General features: G+C 42.7%; 1 long non-coding RNA gene across 1 annotated transcript; it reads right to left on the bottom strand.

Moving 5' to 3' along the window:
• Window positions 1-14,241: 14,241 nt before the first annotated feature.
• Window positions 14,242-16,528, bottom strand: LOC139752581 (uncharacterized). Its single transcript, XR_011713535.1, has 3 exons — window positions 16,048-16,528; window positions 15,246-15,374; window positions 14,242-14,775 (listed from the first exon to the last, which is right to left on the bottom strand). It is a non-coding gene; the product is annotated as an uncharacterized lncRNA (long non-coding RNA).
• Between the last annotated feature and the right edge of the window lie 5,362 nt (window positions 16,529-21,890).

Raw genomic sequence — 21,890 nt, 5'->3', positions numbered from 1 at the left:
GCCTGGGTCATGAATAACCATGTGACCCACGGTGACCCATGCAAATCATCTCTCAGATTGTTTGAAGTATACCATTATATGGTATACCTTACCCCCACCCCCCACCCCCCCATCCTCCGTCCACTAGCCAGGAAGACCCCGCGGGGCACCTGGCACCTGGCACCAGTGGGAAGGCATAAGCGACACCGTGCGTTCCGTGACTCGTCATGTAACACACGGAGTTACGTCAGACATGCGAGTCAGGTTACAAAGGTTACCCCACAATCAGGCCACACGGGGTCAGGCCAAATGCATACCACTCAAAGGTCACGCCATATGCATGTTATACGGGGTCACGCAAGTAGCGTGCCACACTGGTTCACGTGGATGACTCATTATCAGTTATCGCTACAAACTTGAGTTCGAGCCTTTAGAGACGCATACAATAACATATAATGACTGAAAGTAATCTGTTCATTAAGTGTCATGCATCAGTGCTAGTCCTGATGATGATCAAACATAAAGGATTACAATAACAAAAAATAACAACGTTAACACGAGAAATTCATTCTTGTGTAGATGACCTTTTCAGAGGGTCCACATCTGCCCTTATGTTAGGAACATTGCTCATCAGCTTCAATCTAACTTGTTACTGGCTCCCCTCACAGGGAAAATTAAACACCTAGATCCCATCAAACTAACTTCCGTCTTGACATAACAAAAGGAAGACAAAGCCTATTATACTGCAATACAGCTGTCTTTATACTTCACAAATATTTAAAAGAAAAACGATACTATTGATGACAATGACATTCGGTGATGAATGTGCTCTGGGTCAGTGCATTAGCAGCACATCACCCCGAACACCACATCGCCTCAGTTAACTCTGTCCCGTTCACACATTACACCCACCTGCATGTTTAGGCCAGTGTAACTCAAAGCATTTTTCACTCACTCATCCTTTCATCTCGTCCTTCAAAACTTGATCCGCTTTCCCTACGCAGTGATATTGCTTCACTTTCCCTCTCCTATAGGTGTGGCCGTTGCAAACTCAAGGGTGGGCCGTTTTGAAAACTGTATCTTTCCCTACACCTCGGAGCCTCCCACCGGGAACGTAAACAAGACAAATGTCACCAGGAGCCGCCTGGTTCATGCCTGGCTGGGACAGTTAAGAGCAGATGCTCTATCATCCACTACGTCCTCAGCACTTATAGGAGTGTCAGCCTCTGCAACATCCCGGGAAATCCCAGCTTTAAACGTGTGGTATCAAACCCCGCCTATCCATCCCTGGGTGTCCTAACCTGAGCCACGATCCGTCCCAACCACCAGTGTCCCAACGTCAACCCCCTTCTATCCAACTCTTGGTGACTCAGTCTCAATCCCCATCTACCCAAACCCCGGGTGCCTCACCCTCAACCCCTGCCCACCCCAGCACCGGGTGACCCAGCCTCGACCCCCGCCCATTCCACCCTCGGATGTCCCAGCCTCAAGCCCGCCAGTAAACCTCTGCCGTGTGTAAGAGTTGTGGAAGGTGTTGGATCAGGCGGCGGATGGTGCTGTCAGGTCCATCACAGAAAACTTACATTTTTGTCGAGTAATGTTTTGCTATTAGGCAGTTGTTGGGTGAGGAATGGTCCAACACTGGTGACGGAGAAATTCATGGTCCTGAGCAGATGGTTATTTCAATGTTAAATTCATGCCTGTCTTAAATGTCGACCAAAGTACACAGTCCCTTTGTCATTCCAAATATTCTTTACTGTCACAACATGCGAGGGAGACGAGACCAACAGAAGAAGTGGCTGGAAACATGATTTTCAGCCCTGTGTCGAGGTGTCACTGAGGTGGAAGACCATCCTGGAACAAATGGAAGGGTTGCGTCGTCCTGGAGGTGTTGGGATGGGGCCCATTCTTCCAGACTCAGCAAGAGACCATGTTCCAGGAGGGCTTCTGTGGGAGTCCAGCCTCCCTGTGGAACAATCCGGGATGTACTCCTGTCCCAGGACTTGACCGGTTGATTCTACATAGAGTTTACCTCCTCTTTTCTGGAAACTGTCTGAACAAAGAGGAAATTCTGCCGAGATGGTTAAAGGAAGGGAGGTCCTGGTACTCTATGGCGAGGTCGGGTTTACCCATCCTTTAGCGTAAATCAAAAAGACAAGAGGAATAATTTACACATGGGCGCTCCTTCTCTCGTCCTACCCTCTCCTCTCGCTGCCCAAGCTCTTCCTATCTCCTGACCTTCCTGTGACTGCTGTATTGTTTTAGCCTTTCTTTCCTCACTTCCTCTGTCATCGTACCAAGTCATCAACTTCTTCCCTTTATATACCCATTACAAACTCTCTCTCTCTCTCTCTCTCTCTCTCTCTCTCTCTCTCTCTCTCTCTCTCTCTCTCTCTCTCTCTCTCTCTCTCTCTCTCTCTCTCTCTCTCTCTCTCTCTCTCTCTCTCTCTCTCTCTCTCTCTCTCGGCCAGATCGCCTCGCTTGGACCTTGGGTCTGTGTAGGGTGTGTATCTATGTAACTTTCTCTCATTCCTAGGTATTTAACAAGTCTCATATGACTTACGCACAACAGAAACGGATGTTTACAAACCTGTTTGGTTTTCCTTATGTATATAAGTTATTTTGTGTGTGTGTGTGTGTGTGTGTGTGTGTGTGTGTGTGTGTGTGTGTGTGTGTGTGTGTGTGTGTGTGGAACATCAGTACACAACGATTGTACATAGGTCAGATACATAAATGGAAATCATATACATGAAAAAAATGAGTTTATAAACAAGTAGCATTGGACATACTCATACATGCAGGAAGGCTGGGGGTGGGGGAGAGGAAATGATGGTGTGTTGGGGGGGGGGGGGGTAGTCTGGGAGCAATTAGACGAAAGCCTTCAGACCCGAGTCTGCTAGGATCTATTGATTTATCTATATATCTATCTATCTATCCATCCATCCATCTATCTATATAGCTAGCTAGCTAGATAGATGGATAGATAGTAAGATAGGTGATACGATATGAAAGTAAATGATTCACTCATCAACACAGGGGCGGCTGATTAATGATTAGCTACTCATTTCCACAAAAACATTTCTACTCTCAACTCCTTCAAGACGACTATAAAGTCGAACACTAAGTTTTTTGAAGTGAGCAAACAACGTCGACCCTACAAACCCCAGCAGCCTCCAACAGTCAATAACAGTTTCCAGCAATCATGAAAGATCGTCAACAATCACGAGAAATCTTCAGCAATCTCCATAAATACCTGACATATTAAGCCACGAGTTAAGGTAAACAAAAACACATCGCTTAACACGTCACCGTCTGCAATCGCCATTCGCACTATCCCGCCATCTGTCGGCCGACGCAGCCACTACAAACATCCCCAGCGAGATGCGCCACTCAGATTTTGTCACCGGGTTACATTCTTCATCTGTAAACGACAAGCTCCATATGGTGTTTCGTACTCCTTGTCTGATAGGCATCAAGGTATGCACCAGAGAGAGAGAGAGAGAGAGAGAGAGAGAGAGAGAGAGAGAGAGAGAGAGAGAGAGAGAGAGAGAGAGAGAGAGAGAGAGAGAGAGAGAGAGAGAGAGAGAGAGAGAGAAAATTACATAGCTGTTGATACTATGTGTCATGACCACCTTGGCATGAATGTGAAACTTAATTCCTAACATGAGACCTATCATCACAGTTCAGAGATAACCTGGCAGCCTGGACTCGTGCAAACAATACTTGGATCATGTTTCTTGCATACTTTACCATTTATGTCATCCTTCCAGAGAGTACAAATGAAATTTCTTTTCCATTTCTTTCTCTTCCTCCTTACTCCCATTTCCATTCGGCTATTTCATCGTCCTCTCGCGTACACTTATTCCTTTATTCGTCCAGTCTCTCTCTCTCTCTCTCTCTCTCTCTCTCTCTCTCTCTCTCTCTCTCTCTCTCTCTCTCTCTCTCTCTCTCTCTCTCTCTCTCTCTCTCTCTCTCTCTCTCTCATCTATCTATCTATCTATCTATCTATCTCTCATCTCCCTCAATACTCTACCATGCCATGATATTTCTCAAAACACTGACGCCAACGCTTCTCTTATCCCATCCTTTCATCTTCTTCCACTGCTACAAGGAGGAAGGTCTCCCATCTCTATTTCATGATGCAACATCGCAAAATCCATAAGCTGCCCCAGCGACCCACACAGTGTGGCCCACAATCCATAATGACACCTTGCGACCTAGTGTTGCCAGAGTCGGGATCGAGGAAGACCTTGAAGTTTACTTTGATTACCCTTCAGGTGTCTCATGGGCAAAGGATATCTGTATATCTGGATGTGACGCGTTGGATTGACTGGCTGAAGGTGGATGAGCCACCTTCAACACACAGTTACGAGCGGCTGAAGGGCAATATGGATGCTATACGGGAGTGAATGAGTTGTTGCGAGGGGTAGTTGACTGGGATGAGTATATTGTCGCTTGGGTGAATAAGAACCATTTCAGGCTCGAGATTCAGGACCAACATGTAGGTCTTGACAAGAGTGGAGGAGAGTGGCAGAGTCTAGTGCTTCTGAAAAGCTGTGCCGGAACTCAGAACAACCTGGATATAACACAACATCCAGGCGTCTGAAGTTAGTGTTAAGTCGTAAACGATGAAATGTGAGAACAAGTTGTGATTCCACGTGAAAATGATGGGAATTTGACACCGGTCACGATCTTGGTATGAATGTGATTATACTTCCTTATTTTCGATCAGAAGCCTCAGCAACCTGACGCTCGACACAAGCAGGCAGGCTACTTGAAACAACAGCGCAGATCTGGTGGCCTTAGTACATAACTAACCCAGAAGTAACAGCTCGAATCTTAATCATTCGGTTAAAACGCTTTATTTAGATACAGTCTTGTTAAATGTTTGTCATCTGTTGTTAATCATATTTATGACCAAAATGAATGCAGGACATGAAAACTTTAACCTTTCCTGGCCAACGAGATTCATCTTCTCTTCGCTGTATTTCCTATCAAACCATAAGTTCAGGCAGAAAAACGTTCGTTACTGGTCTGTGATGCTGAACTGGCCCAGAAAAACCAGTTGCAGCTGTAATGAATCCAGCAGCTGTCGAACCACACACCAGGCTCTCCTACAGCAGGTGTCCACCACACACCAGGCTCTCCTACATACACCGTCAGCGGCACATATCAGGGGAATGAAGTATGTTCACTTGATTATAATTCAGTAGATATGTTAACATAAGTCTCAGCTACAACCTCTGTACTGTGTAGATGTGCTACGTGTGACCGAACATATTCTCCTGGCGTAAGAAAGTTCCCAGCTCAAGGAACGATAGAGTCTTGTTTTATATTCGAGTCGATATAGATTTTAAGAACTAACGCTACACACTACTTGATATAGGAAAGCTTTTGAAGAGGCATACGTCTTAGACCTATTACCATACACCGTGCTTTATACAAATCAGGACTACATATAAAGGTATAATTATGGTAAAACAAATGTGTAGCATTAAAACACATCGCACTCACTAGAACATGTAACGCACATGCCCATGATACCCACACTAAAAGTCGCATGTGATATACAAGTACATGGCATCTTACTAGTTCACAGAGACGGTCAGTCAACCGAACTCATGATACAGACGAACACACGACACAGGAAAATGTTTGAGGAGAATTTACAAAGAGTTCAGGAGTGACCGTGATGACGTCAAGAAGGACGTCACAAGATGTCACTCTCCCCCATTCCCTCACTCTCACCCTCCCTCACTCCATAGCTTCCTTTCCATCACCTTCTCCATCCAAATATAAAGAATTTGAGTAAAGTATTGTCAGATATCATTAATGCGAAGGCTATCAGTAAGTACATCTAAAACAGTATTCATTAACCTTTAAACATGTTCGAGAGTGACAGGACGATATTCACATGCTCTAACTTTTTCGCTTAACATAGTAACGTGTGAAGTTCTTCCCCAGCAGTTGTCGTCAGATCAGAGTATGCTTTCCTTTCCTGCTTCCCTACATCATTTCCAGATCTTGGTATTTACTCTGTATTACGTGGACTTCAATCGTAGCTACTTTCTTACCTTTTAATGCGCCCGAACTTTGCTCATCTGCCTTTGTCATACGCTACTATGTATTCCAGTGTACTCTCTCATCACTCCTACGTCCTCACTAGCCTCTTCCTCCTTCCTCACTCCCTCCATTTCTCCGAACGTTTAACTTTTATCAAACTTTTTTTCATTCCTTGTTCTCTCACTCCATTCCTCATCCACACCTCCTCTTCCAGCTCTTCCCCTCCTCCCCTTATTCTCTTATTTCTTATTTCTTTCCTCGACCTCCACATAACCCCTACCTCCCTCTCCACACTTCCTACTCTCCCAACTCTCCCTCTTTAAGCTCATGAAAGGAGGTGAAATCACCAGTGCGAGGACCAGCCTCCTGCTGGCGACGCCAAAGACCAGATAAATCCCTGGACTCAGCGGCAGAGATACGTACAGGAGCGGCAGGATCAACGATTTCTGAATATCTTGATGATAAGATTATATTTCATTCAGCATTTTAAGGGTTTATTGCTATTGAGTGATTGTCAGTGAAAGCACCGAACAGGCAAGAAGATTTAAGTTACCCTTGAAGAATGTGACTGATAGATAGATAGAAAGATCGTTAAGTTGATAAATACTAAGATAAGCAAATAGAAAGGAAGATACATAAATCGTGGCAGGGTTACTGTGAATGAGTCATGTGTTTTGCAAGCTGTCAAGTATTACCTAGAGAGAGAGAGAGAGAGAGAGAGAGAGAGAGAGAGAGAGAGAGAGAGAGAGAGAGAGAGAGAGAGAGAGAGAGAGAGAGAGAGAGAGAGAGAGAGAGAGAGAGAGGGGGGGGGGGGGCACGTGGTCCTGGGATTACCTTATCATGCCACATCTAGGACATTTCCAGCCCAGACACAGGAGGGACCCCCCCCTGTTCCATGGTCCCTAGATGTGACCTGGGCGATGGGTTGGGAGATGTGGATAGATCGAAAGTCTAATTTTAGGGTTGATGATTGATTTGCTTGTGGGAGAGATAAGCATTTCATTAACTGATAGATAGAATAATGAGTCTGTTGGTAACTTGGTGCTATGTTTAGGATATGAATAATGAATGGATGAATATGGAAGTAGATATGTTAATGAATGTTTGTGAATGTGAACTAAGTCATAGTGGTTTTACTAATTTGATTTTTTGTCACACAAATACATAAATGATCAGACGATTAGTTCTGGAATACGTTGTCTATAAGATGACAAATTAAAGGCAATGAAAATGTTTTTCATTCCCTGTATCTCATACACTTTCTCGTGGGGAAATAACTTGTGATTGTCACTTCAACACGTGAGAACTTTGGTGAATAGTAGGGATGTTGTGGCTGTTGGCTGGTGTAGGAGTGTGTCCAGGTGAGAATGTTGCCGCCAAAGACGGGAAATATATGAAAAGAGAGCAAAACCTCCACTTGACCTGTATCAGTATAAGCAACAATGTATATGTGTAGGAAATTTCATGAATGTTTCCGATAAATGCGCAGAAAATGTATATAAGCAACGTTACACTTAAGGTTACGGATCAAAGCTGTAACAGAAGAACGTTATTTGGAAAGACATAAGTAAATCATAAATGACAGTTATGTTGTATATGCGTGTATAAGAAACAGATGATGAATATTAGGGTGATAAAGTTACACATCATGTATAAAGGATTGAACATGATCCACGAATAGTAAATCACGAACGGAAGGTGAGGGTGTGTAAATGAACATATTCATTAGTTGTAAATGTGACGAAATACAGAACAGAAGCATTAACGAATGAATGTCTAAGTTTCTAACTTGTAAGAAGGTTCTCACAGATATTTGGAATACTAAAAAAATGATGATAATGGGGGAAACAGGATGATACAAAAGAATCCAAAAGGAACAGAACTTACCTGTGATGGTGTGAAGTGTGGGAGGAGGGCTCCTGGTGCTTCGGGACGGACTGAAAGACACAGGCACATATTAATGGAGATGAAGGTCTTCACGTGAAGTTACACGGATTCAAATGATAGAGTACGGTTTCCAGATCATAAATCACTAAGGACGTGACACACATAGTAACATCAGGCAATGATAAGATAACCACAGTACTTATAGACTTAATAAATTTCAACTATACAGTCAAATGGTTATGAAGGAAAGCATGATAGGTTGACCTTCCCTACATTGAGAATGTATCATCTCTGCTGCACTCATTAAGTTTACCAGAGCACCAGGGCTGAACACGTCCCCTCCACTGTGTATAACAGTTGGGCGTCGGTCGCTCCAATGAAGCCTTACCTCTCCCTCTCCTATTTTCACATACTGTACTACCGTTACACTCCCTCACTCTCCCTCCTACTAGTAGTTATTTCTCCCTGCTCCTTATCTCCCAAACAGATGCCATCCATAATCAGTGTTGTTAATCAGAGAAAAGACAGGTTGCGTCAGTCACTGTTAACATCAGCATCAATACAGCCTTCATTGTACACATTTGTGGTAACGGAACAAAATGGTCTTCTATACGGTTCCCTGTACGGGTTACTGTAGTGTCCTCAGCGCGGTCACCTGTACGATTCCACGTACGGTGTTCTGTGCAGTACCTGTAGCATCCCCTGTAACATCCCCTGTACGGTCCCCTGTACGGTCTCCTGTAAGAGAGAGAAAGGAAGGGACCGGTGGTCAGTTATCCTTTTTATCAACAAGAAAGTTTTTCTGGTAAATCAACAAGTTGTGATCGGTCCATTAACAATGATATCAATGAATCATCATTTTTTTTTCTAATTTCTATTTTCATATAGTTATCAGCAATTATGTTTATCTTAGTAAATGTTACTTATCATTATCATTGTGCCACAGTAGTGGCAACACTACCATATACCCTAACTTTTCTACAATACATTCAAGCAGTGACAACACCACCATGCATCCTAACAGTGACAACACCCCCATACATCCCGCTAGTGACAACACTACTATGGTGAGACCTATTAATATAACCAAACCAAAAGATGCAAAAACCAGCAGGATGTGTAGGATTTGCTGGGAACAGATGACTGAAGTAGATATGCTAATAGGTCAACTACTGGTGTTGGCAGGAATGAAGAGCTGCGGCCGGGTCACCTGCCGCTTCCGGTGACGGGTCAAATTGACAGGTACCAGATAATTTGACTGACTGAATAAATTAGGATCTTCATAGAGATGTAGCGGTAGGATAAGGATGATTAGAGGAAGTGGCTTTGTTGCTAGTGCTAGTGGTAACATGTTAGTAATATATATATATATATATATATATATATATATATATATATATATATATATATATATATATATATATATTTTTTTTTTTCGCTGTCTCCCGCGTTTGCGAGGTAGCGCAAGGAAACAGACGAAAGAAATGGCCCAACCCACCCCCATACACATGTATATACATACGTCCACACACGCAAATATACATACCTACACAGCTTTCCATGGTTTACCCCAGACGCTTCACATGCCCTGATTCAATCCACTGACAGCACGTCAACCCCGGTATACCACATCGATCCAATTCACTCTATTCCTTGCCCTCCTTTCACCCTCCTGCATGTTCAGGCCCCGATCACACAAAATATTTTTCACTCCATCTTTCCACCTCCAATTTGGTCTCCCTCTTCTCCTCGTTCCCTCCACCTCCGACACATATATCCTCTTGGTCAATCTTTCCTCACTCATTCTCTCCATATGCCCAAACCATTTCAAAACACCCTCTTCTGCTCTCTCAACCACGCTCTTTTTATTTCCACACATCTCTCTTACCCTTACGTTACTTACTCGATCAAACCACCTCACACCACACATTGTCCTCAAACATCTCATTTCCAGCACATCCATCCTCCTGCGCACAACTCTATCCATAGTCCACGCCTCGCAACCATACAACATTGTTGGAACCACTATTCCTTCAAACATACCCATTTTTGCTTTCCGAGATAATGTTCTCGACTTCCACACATTCTTCAAGGCTCCCAGAATTTTCTCCCCCTCCCCCACCCTATGATCCACTTCCGCTTCCATGGTTCCATCCGCTGCCAGATCCACTCCCAGATATCTAAAACACTTTACTTCCTCCAGTTTTTCTCCATTCAAACTCACCTCCCAATTGACTTGACCCTCAACCCTACTGTACCTAATAACCTTGCTCTTATTCACATTTACTCTTAACTTTCTTCTTTCACACACTTTACCAAACTCAGTCACTAGCTTCTGCAGTTTCTCACATGAATCAGCCACCAGCGCTGTATCATCAGCGAACAACAACTGACTCACTTCCCAAGCTCTCTCATCCCCAACAGACTTCATACTTGCCCCTCTTTCCAAAACTCTTGCATTCACCTCCCTAACAACCCCATCCATAAACAAATATATATATATATATATATATATATATATATATATATATATATATATATATATATATCCCTGGAGATAGGGGAGAAAGAATACTTCCCACGTATTCCCTGCGTGTCGTAGAAGGCGACTAAAAGGGAAGGGAGCGTGGGGCTGGAAATCCTCCCCTCTCGTTTTTTTTTAATTTTCCAAAAGAAGGAACAGAGAAGGGGGCCAGGTGAGGATATTCCCTCAAAGGCCCAGTCCTCTGTTCTTAACGCTACCTCGCTATCGCGGGAAATGGCGAATAGTATGAAAAAAAAAAAATATATATATATATATATATATATATATATATATATATATATATATATATATATTATCCCTTGGGATAGGGGAGAATGAACACTTCCCATGTATTCCCTGCGTGTCGTAGAAGGCGACTAAAAGGGGAGGGAGCGGGGGGCTGGAAATCCTCCCCTCTCGTTTTTTTTTAATTTTCCAAAAGAAGGAACAGAAAATTGGGCCAGGTGAGGGTATTCCCTCAAAGGCCCAGTCCTCTGTTCTTAGAGCTACCTCGCTAATGCGGGAAATGGCGAATAGTTTGAAAGAAAGAAAAGATATATATATATATATATATATATATATATATATATATATATATATATATATATATATATATATATATATATATATATATATATATATATATATATATATGTATGTATATATTGTTAATGAGATGGCCTTGATTGGGACATTCAGATGGTCGTACTTTGTCAAGTAACATAGAGAATAACATATTTCCTCTCCTTAACACAAAGTAAAAGAACAACGCCTCTGGCGATTGACGAAGCATCTAATATGACAAAATCTTCTCCAAGTGTCAGCAGACACCAAAACAAGCCATTCATTCGAACGTCCGAGGGGAGATCTGATGCTCAATTCATTGCCGGAGAAAAAGGGTTATTATCAGTAATACAACCCCAGGAAATTAGCAGCTGGACATGGTAATGGCTCCTACGGTTTCCAACGCAAACAACAGGCCTTTTGTACCCACGCGATCGATCCAGAACTTTGTCGGTCGACCAGCGCTCCGAGCTCAGTGATGGTTGACCTTGCATCTGGTGCTGGCCACCACGACAGTGTTGTTCTGGACGTAGATCATATGGAAACATATATTTACTACAGTCATGCCTCACATCAGTAGTCTCACGCTGCTCTGAACATAATGGTTGGATTATCATCCTGAGCAATATGCCTTGGTTATCATCCTGAGCAATATGGCTTGGTTATCATCCTGAGCAATATGCCTTGGTTATCATCCTGAGCAATATGGCTTGGTTATCATCCTGAGCAATATGGCTTGGTTATCATCCTGAGCAATATGGCTTGGTTATCATCCTGAGCAATGTGATGTGTTCGTCTACTTCATCTCAAGAGATACGTAGCAACATTACTTTTTTTCTTTTTACTATTTAGAATTTTGCATGTAGAAGGATATTTAGCACATGGGATCGAGGTCAAACTGCTGTCATATTGATGTATGAAGATTTGCATATCTATCATCTTTGAAAACTTATGTACATGTGAGTTTCGAGGTCCTTCACTAATTTTGATCAAAAGACAAGATAGTTAAAGGATTAGGTAATTTCAGTTGCTGTGAATTAATAATTTTCGATTTTGGGCAACAAGATCTTTTACTGAATTTTAGTCAAATGTAAAGTCTCTTAGATATATACTTTGCGCGTATCTTAGATATGTGCTTTGCACGTATCTTAGATATATACTTTGCAAGTATCTTAGATATATACTTAAACGTATCTTTTTTATGCAAAGACAGACAGAACATTGCTTTAAGTTATATTCATCTGATTTAACTTAAAGATGAAAAAGCAAAGTGATAATTCCGCGGAATCTCTGCTACTTTAAACAATGGTAATAATCTCTCAAGCTATGTGACTAATTAGAACCATTAGGTTCTCCTACTGACACGTATAGAAATTTTTTCCTACTTTAGGTAAGACTTCCTGGTGGAGTGTATGGGGTCAACGTTCCGTGACTCAGCAAGTATGAGGGCTTAAGGTTTGAGTCAGGCGAGGAGCGTTTCAGTACCTGCTGTCATCCCTTCTTGCTACATCGTAGCCCAGCTGTGACAGGGGTTGACAACACGAGAGAACAACTGGAACTGTAGCGATTTCGGATGTGATTCCAGTGGCCTTCAAAACATAAACAAGTTACAAACACTTGGTCATTTGTTTATCGCCGACGACCATGAAGACTTCTGCATTTGTCTTTGCTCAGTTAAACTACTTCTCTGTCGTCTGCCCTTTCCCTTACTGCGACTATGTGCATTTCCTGTTTTTAAGATGAAATTTTACTGAATCGTAAGGAAAACATTGGGAAAGAGCTCCACAAAGTTTTGAGACTGTCCTGTTCAGATAAAGCAGTCTAAACTTTCTTGCTTGAGGAGTTTCATTTCCAAACTAGGTCATATGTGAGCTCACATGTAACGGATATGTAGAAAAGTCCAAATTTCTTTCACTCATGACCATCGCGAATAACTAGCACGCCAGCTCACTACTCATATGCTTTGCCTTCGACACTCGAGCCATAGAGGTCACAGGGCTGAAGATTCTAATTACATTGGATATCTATGTGAAATCTAATTCTCGCTTGGAACTCAATATTCCCCTCCAGGTGCAAGCTGTATCGACTCCCTTCTGAGGTCTTCGTCGTAGCCAAGGATATATTAGTATCTTCTGGATGTCCAGCTAGAACACTTTACAAAGTGCCAATTACGAGACATCTGACTACTGCACGCGCTGTTTTAGGGCCGCCTTCGAAGATGTTGGTTTTTCCATGACACAGCCATCGATGTTTGACTACTTTATAAGTAGCCTTAGAAGAACAACTTTGTCGAGGAGGAATCCAGCCCAACAACGTCACTGACTTATCTTCAGGAAAGTGATCTGTGTCGCAAGAATGATGACGCAATAAACCACGGTGAAATGATACATTTCATGACCAACTTCCTATATGAACGTTCATATCCTTCCAAAAGGTAAATACAAAGAAACAGAACACAAGAAAGAGGCTTGCCCCCATGCCGACCCTCCAGCCTTATCTCGTCTCGACTGATGCCAAACTTCCCAAGAAGGTCAAGACAAGAGGGATATATGTAAATTGTGTCGGGACTAAGCATGGCTCTGGGTGTTGGAGGCTGGCCCAGGCCTGGACCAGCTTGTGCTGCTGCTCCCTCACAACGCTGGGGGATGGATAATCTTACATCTGGTTTGGATTTTGTTTTTCTACGAATCGTTAAATTTGATATACTTTTTGCTCATTTATCTCATTCTTTATGATACGAAAAGTAGATACGGTATTTGTAACGTCATATATTTCATTGTTTGTCACCGGGGATCCGTTGGGAGCTGTGGTGGCGGTGCATTACACAGAGTGGCCAGAGAATGGATATAAGCAGAAGCGGCCATTCGTCATTGCCTGACATTACCTCACTAACATGGAAAACAGCGATCAAGTAAGAAAAAACGAAATATATGTATATACAAATAATCATGCATGTGTGTGTGTGTGTGTGTGTGTGTGTGTGTTTCAGCCACATGTTTGAGAAACAACGGGTCTTTGGAAGTCAATATGTTGGCTCAAAGGTAGAGCAGTTTCGATCCAGAAGTCACAATCACGATTCCCTTAGTGGATATCTGGTTATATTTCATCCTTTTGGCACAGTTTAGTGCGTTGTTAACGCTGAGAGAATAGGTCAGGAGAGGAAGAGGCCATCATTATGAGAATAACGTCAGACTGTTAAAAAGTTTCATATGTTTCCATGAAGAAAACCATTTCATTAATAAAACAAATAATCAAAAAGTATATAACACTTTGGATCATAAGCAGCAAGACAAACTTCATTACAAGAATAATTATTGCTTTGCTTTCTCTTTTATTCTGATTATATTTTCAGAGAACTGTGAAAGTTCATATAAAACAAATTTAGCCATTAGAATAAATCTGGAAGATCTTATCTTATCAGTGGAGATGGCAGGGCCAGGCGATCAGCCACGCCCTTTTCTGGGTACGGCCAGATCACTTCAGGTCATTTCTTATCTCTCGTTATGTTATTGGTCAGCGTTTACGAAAGCTATCCAATCAGAGGCGACATTCCGGCCGGCAGACGGTTCACGTCAGTTGTCAGGCGTCATGTGGGAGGAGACTTCTTGGGCCTAGCTGTCTTGCGGGAGGAAGAGGCTGTGGTCTTGGCTGTTTCCTTCGGCAGGAGGAAACTCCTTTATGCTGATTGTGTCCTGCGGCAGGAGGAGAATCTTTGGTCCTGGATGAGTCTTGAGACCGGAGACTACTTAGTCTTGGCTCTGGGTGGATGGATCACAAGTTAAGAGCTTATCATGCATATATGATATCAGATGGATGGTGTAGAGAGCATCTCTAAGTTAGTTTGTGTCGATAGTCTACTTCCTCTGAATACTGGACAAACATATCAAAAGTCTCAGACAAACATACACAAATCCCAAACATACAAATACCCAGAACATTCATAACTCCCAGAAAAACATTTTTTCCTTACGTATATAAATCCTAAACGTACAAGATTTCTATATACACACCAAGTATTGATAAACACATAAAAGTATATAGATATCGAAACTACCTAAACCCTAAACATACATAAACCGAAACATACATGAATCAGAAACATATACGAATACCAAACATATAAGTAAAGCACTTGTAAGTATACAGGGACCAGTACGGTACATGTATGAAACATCGTACCGGTGAAGAAAAAATTCAGCGAACAAAATTTTGAACTTGTAGCGCAAACCTTAATCGTGTGTCCTGTGGTGTGGTCGGCTTGGCTCATTTGAGCATTTTCTCCGAAAGTTTTGCGATGACCTTAACTAAACAGAGCCCGGCCATCCGCGGCCTGCTACTGCTGCTCCGTGCGGTCAGTCTATAACGAAAACAATTCTGTAAGGAATATCATTTGTAACTCATCCTGTGTATGTCTGCCCCCTTCCACCCCTTTCCACCCCCTTGCAAACCGCCGTCAAACGTCTGCTGAAGGACGTCTTAAGAAACTAACACACATCAACAAGTTGACCACAACCACTGCACTAAAGATGTATCCTCAAGCAACCACCACCACAGCAAAGTAATTTCCCCCCATCACCGCAATACAACACTGTTCCAACAGGCAGCATCATCACAGCACATCACTTTCCTTACACCTCCACCACAGCAACAAAGCAGTATCCGTACACCACCATCACCACATCAGATCAGTTTCTGCACCATAGCATATCAGCGCCACAATGCTCTAACGTCCCCCATTACCACAACCATCACTACCACAGTACAACATTCTCCCTACACCATTACCACCACAACAACCATCACATATCAATGTCTCCACATCATCACTACCACAGCGCATCTGTGTCCCTGAATCAGAACCACAGCACATCAGTAACCTCATACCCCCGCCAGCACAGTATATCGCCAGAACTGATATCATAAATCACCAGTATCAACACCAGTAGCATTATCAGTGACTAGAAACACCAACACAAGCACCTCGAGCCACCAGTCACCAGCACAAGCACAATAATTAACGGTACACGTACCAAGATTCACCCTCACAGGCACCGTCGGTCACCAGGATCACTAGGCAGAGTTGGTGTCGCCTCAGAGATTGTTTAGTCAACTGGCGGCCGTCGGAGCCACCGGTGCGACAGATGTTATCGGAGCGAGCCAGCCTCTGTGACCGGTGTACGTCAGGGCCGGCCCGGGTATCTGGAGGTGGCGCTCTTCATGAGGTCCTTTACTTAGGATAACAATATGGGTTGAAGGATACGCTGCTCCAGAGGACAGACAGAGGACGGGCTGGATGAATGCCGAGCTGGTGTTCAGTAGACAGTCGGTGACAGGCAAGGAGGCAGTGAGTGTGTCATGGACGAGAAGACCATCACTACGAGGTCACCTGGGCCTGTTCCTCTGCCTCACTGTGTGTGTGTGTGTGTGTGTGTGTGTGTGTGTGTGTTTGTGTGATTACTTGTTTTTGATTACTTATTGTTCAGCATGAGGAAGTGGTTTGACACCCGTGGAGCTGAACTTTCTGTCATACAGCTTTTCAGATATATATAGAGTATCATCGTTTCAATACTTAGCTTAATCCGCTCCTCCAACACTGATGCTACACAAGTTCGTCTTCAACAAGTCTCTTGCGCATCTTCCATTATGGCTTCTGGTTTGTCCATCTCTGCAGCTGTTTACAATTGATATAGTTAAACTCTCTAATGAACTTTAAAATTGGAGCCGCTTTCTCTTCTCTCTTCCATGTTCGATAGATTTATGGCTCACCGTAACTTAGCCCTTTTAACTCTAGTATCGTCTCTCTTGCCTTCCTTTGTTTGTTCTCTATTTCATTTCATTTTATGCTCCTTCATGTGTGGTGACTAAATTTGAGAGATATAACCCAGTTTTGGTCTTATGTATCCTTTGAATGATATGTTAACATTTCTTTATCGATGCACTGAAATGTATTTCCAGTATTGTCAACGTACAGTGTGTCTCCATAACGATTCTCCTGAGCTGGAGCTCTGGCGATAGGTTAGGCACAAAGTCGACTTTCAAGCCTCTCTTACCTTACTTCATCTGGATAATATTCGTATTGAGACTTTCTTTGACTGTACCCTATCATTATTACTTTGCACTTACTTGTGATGAAGTTCATTAATTATGCATGAGACCAACCTTGGAATTTTTGTATGTCCCCTCGTGTGTGTGTGTGTGTGTGGGGGGGGGGGGGATGGCAACGAGAAAAAGAGGTGGGAGGGAAGGGGGAATGCCTGCTGCTGTATAAACATATGCAGAAGACACACGAGCGCCAGGAAGCCATAACAATAGCGTTATATATATGTGAATGTATAGTGTATGTACACATGATCAGAGAGCTAAAAATCCAGAACACCACACACACACACATACACACACACACACACACACATAATGAGCTAATGGCACACCAGTGGTGTCAAGGGTATTTCTATGTCTTGTCTTGGACGCCACGAGGCACCAGAGGGGTATCGGAGATATCTCAATGGTGTCAAGGGGTGTTCGGGTCTACATATGGCATACATGTAGAGTATCAAGATTATCAAAAAAATCAGAAATGTGTTCGGACGGTATCAAGATGACTGTGTTACCAGTGATGTTTGAACTTTATCTAGAAAACCTGCTCTAATATTCTAGGTGAACTGCCTCTCAAAGATGGTGCAGATGTCTGGTTAACCTGCCCTTGGCAACCATGGTCATTAGTATTTGGAAAGTCATGAGTTATTAAAATCAACATTCAACTAATCTGAAAACTGAATCTCTGATTTGTACCACAACTCTTCTAAAAAAAATGGCTTTATGTCTGAGGAAATGGTTCTCCTGACGGGTGTAAAATAATCTATAAGATAAAACTGATTTAAGGAAATTTTCAAATTCCATTTAGATAATTATGAATACAGACAAATATTTTGCAGTCTCAAGTAACATACTAGATAACTGATGCACCTCAACTTAATAACTTTGTGATGAGATTTCTCGTGTATCCTAAATCTCTGAACCTCTTGTATAAACATCTTATTGAAACCTCCTAGCTTGAAATATCTCAGGAACTGAAGCAAAGCCTAAATGTATTCATCACTCTCTCACAACTGTAAAGTACAAGAAGAATTCCCTGAAACATATACAAAAGAATCACATTCCACAACAATACAACACACAAGAAAAGTCTGTTCATGAAATACACAGCAAGTCCGGTCCGTCTCCTCAGCTCATTACCGTCAGCCCAGGTATCGTAAGTGACAAATCCCTCAGAGTTTTGGCGTGGGCGCCCGCCCTCCCCAGATCCTACCGGACACGAACGAGGAAAACGTTTTAAGAACACCACTTACCATCTCCCGCCTGCCTGCTCAGGTGGCGGCGGGCGGTGAGCGAAAGGTTGTGGGTGGTAGATACAATAGGAAGAAGAACAGGGAAGAACAGGTTGTGGTGAGAGGGAGGAATACAATGAGAGAAGGTGTTTGGTGGGATAATGTGTGTGGCAGGAAGCGGTGGATATGGATGTGTAGTGGCTGTGTGTGAAGCTTGTAGATGGTTCAGTAGATGACGGAAATAGGTAAAGAGTGGTAAGTGTTGGAGTGGTGGAGGATACATGGCTGATCTGGTAGGTGGTTGGTTGGCACGAGTTTTGTCGTTGGTGGATGGTCGATGGGTGATTGGTTAGTACGTGGTGAGTGGATAACTTGTTAGTGGATGGCATTTAATGTTCTTCTTATGTTCCCTTGATTAATGTCTGATTACTTTATGATCAAATCAAAACCAACCAATGAGTATAACTCAGGAAAATTCTTGGTGTATAACTTCGAAAAAAGGTTAAGTTTAACCCCTTGAGAACGACTGCACGATTTTTGACCACGACTGTGTGACAAGAGTACAGTACGACCATGAGGTTTAATGATATGGCGTATGACATGGCCTTTAAGAGTCAGGTCTTGGACCAGACCATCATACCCATACCCGTCGTGCTCAAGGTCGTGCTCAAGGGCAGTGCCTTCGTGCTCAAGATACCAAGATTTAAATGCGTAAAAGTAATTCCCTAAAGACCAACACTTCAGCGAGACTGAAGAAAGGTGAAGCATTATAATATATAAAGAATCATGATGAATATACTCGTCTTCAGAAGAGTATCTTAATGACTGATGGCAGATGCATCTTGCTTCACAGAACGTGAGAGAAGCTTTCGTTGCAACTTGAGCAGCTGTTCTCTAATGCTGCTGCAGACCAGGTCTAAATGACGATTTCTAAAACTAACATTTCTTTGAACCTTTTAGGGCACAATCAGCCTGAACTTCCTCATCAACAGGTATTCTTGGACGATCTTCAAACCAAGAACCGATTTCTTTCTCTCTCAGCAGTGGCAGTTAAATAGGCCTCACCAGGAGATTTTGACCATGAGGATACCGAAGATATCCTGACACCAGAGCCTGAACAACATCCTAGAAAAATTAGACGCTTGTTGGGTATGATATTCCTTGAAGTCTCTCATAATAACACGATAAACGTCACTGGCTAATCGGAATGGGTCGTTATTGGTGTTAACACCCCCCAGCTTCAGCGACAGATGGACGGGAAGGTGCACGACACAAGGGAAGTCGCATCAACATCAGAACACAATCAACGTGTTCGTAGTACCAATAAAAAGCTATCAACAAGAGCAAACTGTGGTGTGATGTCATGTCCTTCATCTAATACTGAGCGACACCTGGACGAGGGTGAGGCGGTATCATATCCTCAGTATAGAGATGGATTGCTCCCTAGTTTCGCTCTTTGCCCACGACTACATGACACGTTGCCAGACAACAAACCTCTGCGACGGCTTCCAGAGTTCAACTCGACTGATGACAACACATCGGTACTACTGCCTCCGGGTTTTTCATGAACTCATCCAAGTACGTGATTCCGCCGTGAACGACAACCTACTATACAACGTTACTAACAACCTCAGCGTCCTGAGTGGATGATAACACTTCAGTCTCGGTGTCAGCAACATCAAAATCCAACATCAAGACATCATCAAACATCAAGACATCATCATTAAACATCAAGACATCCTCATTAAACATCAAGACATCATCATTAAACATTAAGATATCATCATTATACATCAAGACATCATCATCAAACATCAAGACATCATAATTAAACATCAAGACATCATCATCAAACATTGACATCAACGACGCAACACATCCACGATGTCAATACAGTTTGCCAGTAGCCACAATCACACACCACGACAACACAAAATTCCATCCTCGACGACACATGAGACCCATCACCACGCACACACACACAGTCCACAATACTGTCGTCCAACATCAACGACAGATCACCGTCATGGCAAACGTCCACAACAGCCCCAGTGTTCCGCGTCACCTCGCCACTGACAATAGGACTGTGTGAGTCTCGTGCGTCGTCTGGGAAGGACAGGGGTCGTCCCAAGGTCATTCCTGTCGCTCCTGACACTTCCGTTGTGACCTCCAAATAGCAGCTCCTCCTTTGCAAACAAACATTATTAAGCTAACATTATTTCTTCTTCTGCAGAATAGTAAGAAAACTACTTTTCTTCCTGTCGCTTTATCAACCTTTCCATCTTGGGTCACCGACGAATTGTAAGAAATCTGGTCCACCATCTGGCTGAGCGTTGAGGAGTTTCTTTTGTTCAGGACTGACGCGTGTAGGGTCAAATCAAGCCTCCGTATACATGAATTTTACCGAATTATATAACAAGCGACAACAATGTTGCCCCACCTGTTTAACTCGACCAATCTGGACAACCGTATCCAAGGAAGAATTCAGAGTAATGGTTGTGGCCCAGAGATCACATCACCCATCTGGGGTGGGGGCAGGATGAACCTTTCTCTCCACATGATCCTCCGGGAACAATGCTTTTGGGCAATCGCTATTCTTTCCTGTTATCATTCTGCTCTGGGTAAGCAAATGGAATTTTTTGAGGAGCTGTATGACAGCAGTTTATTTCACCATCCGCTAGTACAAGGTTCATTCACTGTTTACGTTTTTTTGTGGAATGGCTATTTTACCTTTTTGTAGCATATGTTTACAATACGATCTTGAATTTTCAGGTATCAGTTAGAAACGTTAAGACACTGATTAGGAAAGTAATTTTGGAGGCAATTATGGCATATCGTTGTCAAGATAACTCCTGTAACGAATCTTATAAAATGCTTATTAACCTGTGCTTGCTTCCAGCTTTCTTTTTCTATTTAGTATTTTGAAATAACATTTTCAGCCGCGCTTAGAGTAAAAAACACTTGAAGAACAGGAAAAGTAATCTTGCTTGACATAGAGGTGGATATCATAGCACCTTCGCCTAGCCATCTGAGAGCGTCGTCTATCATGGCTTCACCACACAAACCTGCACGTGAGACCTTTCTTCCGGTCTCACCTGTTGACCTTCTTAGGTCCTGTGTTCCTCCAATCACAAGTCTTACTCTTTCCTGCTTCTGAAGTGTCCTCCTCAGCACAGGACATACCTACTGGCCTCCCTGAATTATTTCTCAAGATAGAGACTTTCTTCTGTCCATTTCATTAGCATTATGAACTCGCCATATTGTGTTTTTATTTTCTTCACATGTTACTTCTGCCTCTCTCTCTCTCTCTCTCTCTCTCTCTCTCTCTCTCTCTCTCTCTCTCTCTCTCTCTCTCTCTCTCTCTCTCTCTCTCTCTCTCTCTCTCTATATATATATATATATATATATATATGTATATATATAAAAATATGTATATGTATATATATATATATATATATATATATATATTACTATTTTTTTTTATTATACTTTGTCGCTGTCTCCCGCGTTTGCGAGGTAGCGCAAGGAAACAGACGAAAGAAATG

Source organism: Panulirus ornatus, chromosome 13 (assembly GCF_036320965.1).
Source record: "Panulirus ornatus isolate Po-2019 chromosome 13, ASM3632096v1, whole genome shotgun sequence".
Classification (NCBI taxonomy): Eukaryota; Metazoa; Arthropoda; class Malacostraca; order Decapoda; family Palinuridae; genus Panulirus; species Panulirus ornatus.
This window is presented reverse-complemented; position numbering and strand designations above follow the sequence as displayed.